Here is a 7,038-nt window from a genome sequence, read left to right as displayed (position 1 = left end):
AGAAGAAGAAGAAGAAGAAGAAGAAGAAGAAGAAGAAGAAGAAGAAGAAGAAGAAGAAGAAGAAGAAGAAGAAGAAGAAGAAACAGAAGTATCTTGAATTCTCTGACCTTGATCAAGGTAGGGGGGCATCCTCAGGACAAAAACACCAAGTAACCACACCCTAGGTCAGCGTGTGTAGCCACACTTGTCAACAACATCGAATGAGAAAAAAACTCTCTGATATCCAGACAAGGTGAAAATAGGCTCACATTTTTGGGCCTCTACAACCTAGCCACCTATTTTTTTTTTCATCTGTGTTCCTTTCCCTTATACTTCAGTGGAACTGAGGGACAGACTTCCACTCTTCCCAAGAAGCCTGACTTTTCTCTACCAGTTGTGTCTAGAAACTTCAGTGGATCTATTAGCCTAGATCTCACTCTCTAAGTCAAATCAAGCCAGATACGTAAAAGTTTCTACAACAAAATCGTATTAAAAATGAGGAAAAACAGAAGTGGGGCAAGAGAGTGGAGGGACAAAGTTCAAGAGAGACTCACTGAAAATAACTATACTTGGTGTGAAAAATAAAAGATTGCTTCTTGCATGGAATTGTCTTTGGGAGATCTTGTCAAATGTTTAATGTAGGGCAGTCCACTCAGACAGAGCTAGAGAGAATAATTTCATTGCTGGTTGTTGTCCATTCACCAAAGATATGCCTGACTCCATTGGGTATTAATTATCATGCACTGGAGGTAGCATATGCATTGCCATCATGGCCAACAGCTAGTATAAGACTCATGCCCAGGGGCCAAAAAAGATCCACAGACAGCAATAGAAATGCTAGGTAATTGGAGGCAAGGTTCTGTTGGGTGGTATTTGACTATGAACAACTGAACAATGGAGTGTAGAATAACTCTTTTTACCTATGAATCTGAATAAATTATTCTTGTAGACCAGGCTGGTCTCAAACTCACAGAGATCCGCCTGCCTCTGCCTCCCAAGTGCTGGGATTAAAGGCGTGTGCCACCAAAAGTACCTTCTTAAGATAAAAAATATTAGGAGTGCAAACTTTGGAAATCAGCCTGGCAGTATCTCAGAAAATTGGAAATCAATCTACCTCAACACCCAGCAATACCATTTTTGTGCATATTCCCAAAGGATGGTCAATCATACCACAAAAATACTTGCTCAACTATGTTCATAGCAGCATTATTTGTAATAACCAGAACCTACAAACAACCTAGATGCCCCTCACCTGAAGAATGAATAAAGAAAATGTGGTACATGTACCCAATGGAGTATTACTCAGGAGTAAAAAAGAAGGACATTATGAAATTTGCAGGCAAATGGGTGGTACTAGAAGAAAACATCCTGAATGAGGTAACCTAGACTCAGAAAGACAAACACGGTATGAACTCACTCATAAGTGGACGTTAGATGTAAAGCAAAGAATAACCAGACTACAATCCACATCACCAGAGAAGCTAGGTAACAAGGAAGACCCTAAGAGGAACACATGGGTTTCTCTGGGAGGGGAATTAGATGCGGTCTCTTGGGTAAACTGTGGGTGCGAGGCAGTAAAAGGAAAGGAGAACACCAAAGACTGGGATGGTAGAAGTGCGAGATAGATGGAGTAGGAGAGCGATGGAAAAGGGATCTTGATAGAGAGGGTCATTATGGGGTTAGGGAAAGCCTGGTGCTAAGAAAATAACCAAGTATCCACAAGGATAGCCCCAGCTAAGACTCCTCGCAATAGTGGAGACGTTGTCCTAAATGACCTTCTTCTATAATCAGATTGATGAATACCCCAACTATCATCATAGAGCCATCATCCAGTAACTGATGGAACAAACTCCAGAGATCCACAACCAAGCACCAGGCCTAGCTCCTGGAATCAAGCCAAAGAGAGCGAGGAGGGAATGTATGATCAAGGGAGGTCAAGATCATTATGGAGAAATCTACAGAGACAACTGAACCAAGCTCATGGAAATTCATAAATCCTACACCAACATCTGTGGAGCCTCCACAGGACAAACTAGGCCCTCCATATGTGGAAGACAGTGATGAAGCTTGTACTATCTGAGGGGCTCCTGTCAGTAGGACCAGGATCTATCCCTGGTGTAAAAGCTAGCTTGTTAAAGCCCATTTCCTATGGTGGGATGCCGTAATCAGCCTTAATAAAAGGGGAGTGGCTTAGTCCTGCCCCAAATTAATTTGCCAACATTTTTTGACTCCCCATGGGAGCTCTTACTCATTGGGAGGAGTGGATGGGGGATGGGCTGGAAGGGAACTTGGGATAAGGGGTAGGAGGGACAACTATGGTTGAAATGTAAAATAAAAAAAATTAAAAAGAAATATGATATATATCTCATATATATATTACCTATATAATTAAGCAAATGAATGTCATTGTAAGCGCATAATAATTTTAAAGCCAAGCAAGCTATGCTAAAAGAAAACTGTGCTTTCTTTTTGTGTCTTTACCAATTCTCAGCAATCACTGGTTGTAATGCCAGATACCATTGTTACAAAACCTTCAATATGTGAAGAGTGCAATCAATCCAATATCCTTCACATGACAAGGATCTACATCCTTAGACACCAAGAAGTTTGTCTCACATTTGATTATGACTAAGGAATTCAGAAGACAGTAAAAATATGCTATAAAAGAATTAGCTGACAGTAGGAATATTATTTAAAATAATATTTAAGATGAAACAAAGGAGTTTTAAGACTTAAAAGTGAAAAGAGAAGGGGTGGAAAGAAGAAGGAGAATGAAAGAGTATGAAGTAAAAGAAAACAAAACACAAAATTAAAAGAGCTACAACTTCATAACTTGTTTTTTTCTGATGCTAATTATATGTATGTTTTCTTATGTTTAAACCAAAGTTTTTGATTTTCATTTTTTTGTTTTTTCTCTTTTTTTCTTTTTCTTTTTTTATTATATATTTTTGTTTTTTCCATTCAAAAATTTCCACTTCCTCCCTTCCTCCCATTCCCCTCCTGCTTCCCCACTCACTCTCCTCCCTCCCCCTCCAGGCTTAAGAGATGGCAAGAGGGTACCCTGCCCTGTGGGAAGTCCAAGGCCCTCCCCCCTCCATCCAGGTCTAGGAAGCTGTGCATCCAAATAGACTAGGGTCACAAAAAACCAGTACATGCAGTAGAAATAAGTTTTGGTGCCATTATCAATGGCTTCTCAGTCAGCCCCCATTGTCAGCCCCATTCAGAGAGTCCAGTTTGATCACAGGCTCCATCAGTCCCAGTCCAGCTAGACTTGGTGAGCTCCCATTCGATCAGGCACACTGTCTCAGTAGGTGGACCAACCCCTCACGGTCCTGACTTCCTTGCTCATCTTCTCCCTCCTTCTGCTCTTCAACTGGACCTTGGGAGCTCAGTCCAGTTCTCTGATATGGGTCTCTGTCTCTATCTCCATCCATCGCCAAATGAAGGTTCTATGGTGATATTCAAGATATTCATCAGTGTGACTATGGGACAAGGCCAGTTCAGAAACCCTCTCCTCTGCTGTCCAGAGACTTAGCAAGGGACATCCCTGTAAACTCCTGGGATCCCCTCTAGAGCCAAGTCTCTTACCAACCCTAAAATGATTCCCTTAACGAAGATATCTTCTTCCCTGCTCCTCTATCTGCCCTTCCTCCATCTCAACCCTCCCACTCCCCCAAGCTCTCCCCAATCCTTCCCTTCTCCCTTCTCTCTCCCCCTCTCCCCTTCCCTCCACCCCAATCCCAGCCCCATTCCCCCAACTTTTGCCCGGCGATCTTGTCTGCTTTCAATTTCCAGGAGGATCTATACATGTTTTCCTTTGGGTTCACCTTATTATTTGGTTTCTCTAGGCTTGTGAAATATAGGCTCAATGTCCTTTGTTTATGGCTAGAGTCCACTAATGAGTGAGTACATACCATATTCATCTCAACTTCTTAACTTGTAATCCAGAAAACATTAAACAAGTTCTATCTAGCTGAAGGAGAGCTCCCTGATGGGCATGTGCAGCTGTGATGTACTCATGACAGAACCATGTTTGTTTTCTTTTCTGTTGTCTTGCTTGTGATTTGTGGAGACTTAGGAATATAGTAAGAGTTACTCTATCATAGTTTTAGATTCACAGACAAAACCCTACTTTACCTGTTTTGATTTTTTTATTCCTCTTAAGCATTTGTTAGACTTTTGTAACCAAACCACGTGCACTTCAAAGGCATCCCCATGATTTTGCTCTTATTCTTTTGTTTGGACCTTTTCTATAGGTAGTTTTTTACTTAATAAACTTAATTTCTTGAGACTGTGGTCTGCCTTTAAATCAATCAATGTTTATTAAATTCAAACTTCATTTGGTAAGTAAAATGAATGAAAAATAGAAAAGTTGAAAAAGATATGTAATGTTTTCATAAAGTCTTAGTGTTTATAAAATAATTAAATGGTTCTGTAAGACAACAACACATGAGATGAAAGTCTCACTATAATTTTCATTCTCATTTCTTTAATGGATAGAGAGGTTAGATTTTTTTTATGTCTGTTGACCATTTGTACTTTATCTTTTGAGAATTATCTGCTCATTTCATTAGCAGTTCATTCATTGACTGGGCTATTTTATTTCCTGATAATTCCTTGAAGTTTTTATATATTCTAATTATTCATCTTCTCTCAGATGTGCAGTGAGCAAATATTTTCTTCCAGTCTATGTTTGTACCCACTTGATTACCCATTTCCATGTATTACAGAAGTGTCTTTGTTTTCTCCAGTATCATTTGCCAGTTGTAGATGTTTGTAGAATGATTAGAGTCCTCTTCAGAAAACACTTGTCTATATCTGCTTGTTAGACTAATTTCCATATTTTTCCTTTAACAGTATCAAAGTTTGATGTCTTATCCTAAGGTCTTTCATTCATTTAGAACTGTTTTGTGTAAGTTGAAATATGGGATGATATCTAGTTTCCCCAGAATCATCTAGAGAGGTTGTGCTTTCTTTGTATTTCTTTGGAAATTTTGTCAAAAATCAAATGTGGCTGTAGTTGCATTTATATCTGGGCCCTCTCCTATTTCATTGCTCTACATGACCCACCCTTTGAATTAGTGCCATGTTGTTTTTGTTACAGTGGCTCTGTAGGATAATGAAATCAAGTATGTTGATAGCTCATGCATTGTGCTGTTGTTGTTGTTGTTGTTAAATATTTCTTTGGCTGGCTGTGGATTTTTATGCTTTTATAATAATATATGATTTTTGGCATTATTGTGAAGAATGTTATCAGAACATTGATGTGGATTGTATTAAATCCTCAGATTACTATTAAAAATGGGAAGATTTTCTTCATTTCCTTCTCAGAATGTTTGCTATTAGTTTATAAAAAAGCTATTCATTTTTGTATGCTAATTTTGTATCCTGCCACTTTGTTAAAAGATCTTATCAATTTCAAGAGTATTTTGTGAAGTCAATAAAATCTTGTGTGCAGAACCAAAACATCCACAAATATGGATAGTTCTACTGCTTACCTTCCTATTTATGTCACTTTCTCACACTGAGATCAACAGTTAATAAAGGAGACCTCCTGAAATGGAAAATCTTCTGTAAAGTAAAGGATACAGTAAATAAGACAAAATGGCAGCCTTCAGAATGGGAAATGATCGTCACCAACCCCACATCAGACAGAGGACTGATTTCCAAAATAAATAAATAACTCAAGAAACTAGACATCAGAATACCAAATAATCCAATTTAAAAATGGAGTACAGATCTAAACAGAGAATTCTCAATGAAAGAATTAAAAATGCTTGAAAGAGAGTTATGTAATTGCTCAACATTCTTAGTCATCAGGGAAGTGCAACTCAAATTAACTCTAATATACCACCTTATACCTTTTAGAATGACTAAGATCAAAAACAGTGATGACAGTTTGTGTAGGAGAGGATGTAGAGTAACATATAAACAATAATACTGGCCAACCAAAAAAATAAAATAAAAGGAGTAGAGAATGCAAAAGAAGAATAAAGAAAAGGTCTGGTAGAAATAAAAATATTAAAATAAATACATTTTACAAAAAACAAATGAATAATTTTTAAAAATAAGAATATATGCATATATCTATCCCCACTACTGTATTGCAATTATATAACTAAGATAATTTAACAAGAACAAGAAGTAAGACATCAAAGTTGGAAATTGGATAATTGATACTATCTTTGTTGGAAAATATCTTAACAAATAAACAGACAATTATAGATACAAGTGAATGTGAAATAAAAGAACAAAATATAAAATTTACTATATATCTTAATATTAGCAATGAAGTATATTTGCAGATATAAAGTAATTTCTTTAACTATTATTATTAATTATTATGTGCATGCACAGACACACATACCTATCAGACAGAGCAGATTTACATTTTCATGCTATTTAAATTAAGATGGATATGTGTAGAAGGAGCTGCAGGCTGAAATAATTATATGGAAACTATATTCTTTTAAACACTGCTTGTTTCATTAGCTCTAGCCTCTTATTGGCTAATTCTCACATCTTGATTAACCCATTTCTAATATTCTGTGTAGCACCAAGAGGTGGTGGCTTACCAGGAAGGATCTTAACCTGCGTCCATCTTGGAGAGGAGAGCTATAGCATCTGGCTCACTTCCCTTCCTCCCAGCATTCTGTTCTGTCTACTCCACCTATCTAAGTTCTGACCTATCAGGCCAATCAGTTTTCTTTATTAATTAACCAATAAGAGCAACAGATAGATAGAGACAATCCCAATCATTTTCCTTTTTTCTGTTTAAACAAAAAGGAAGGTTTTAACTTTAACATAGTAAAATTACATATAACAAAAGCAAGAATAACATATATCAAGCAAGAATATCAGTTACAATATTTATGTCTATTTTATCTTTTATTGTAATTAAGGAAAACTATTACTATCTATTTATTCTTCAACTCCATCAAAGACTCCAGAAGGATATAATATTACCTAAGCAAATAAGAAATAAATGACAGAGACATCTCGCAGCCTGGACAGTCACCCAAAGTTCTTCTGTACCGTTGGAGCATCTATCTTCGGCCT

This window comes from Microtus ochrogaster, linkage group LG12 (genome assembly GCF_000317375.1).
Source record: "Microtus ochrogaster isolate Prairie Vole_2 linkage group LG12, MicOch1.0, whole genome shotgun sequence".
Classification (NCBI taxonomy): domain Eukaryota; kingdom Metazoa; phylum Chordata; class Mammalia; order Rodentia; family Cricetidae; genus Microtus; species Microtus ochrogaster.
This window is presented reverse-complemented; position numbering follows the sequence as displayed.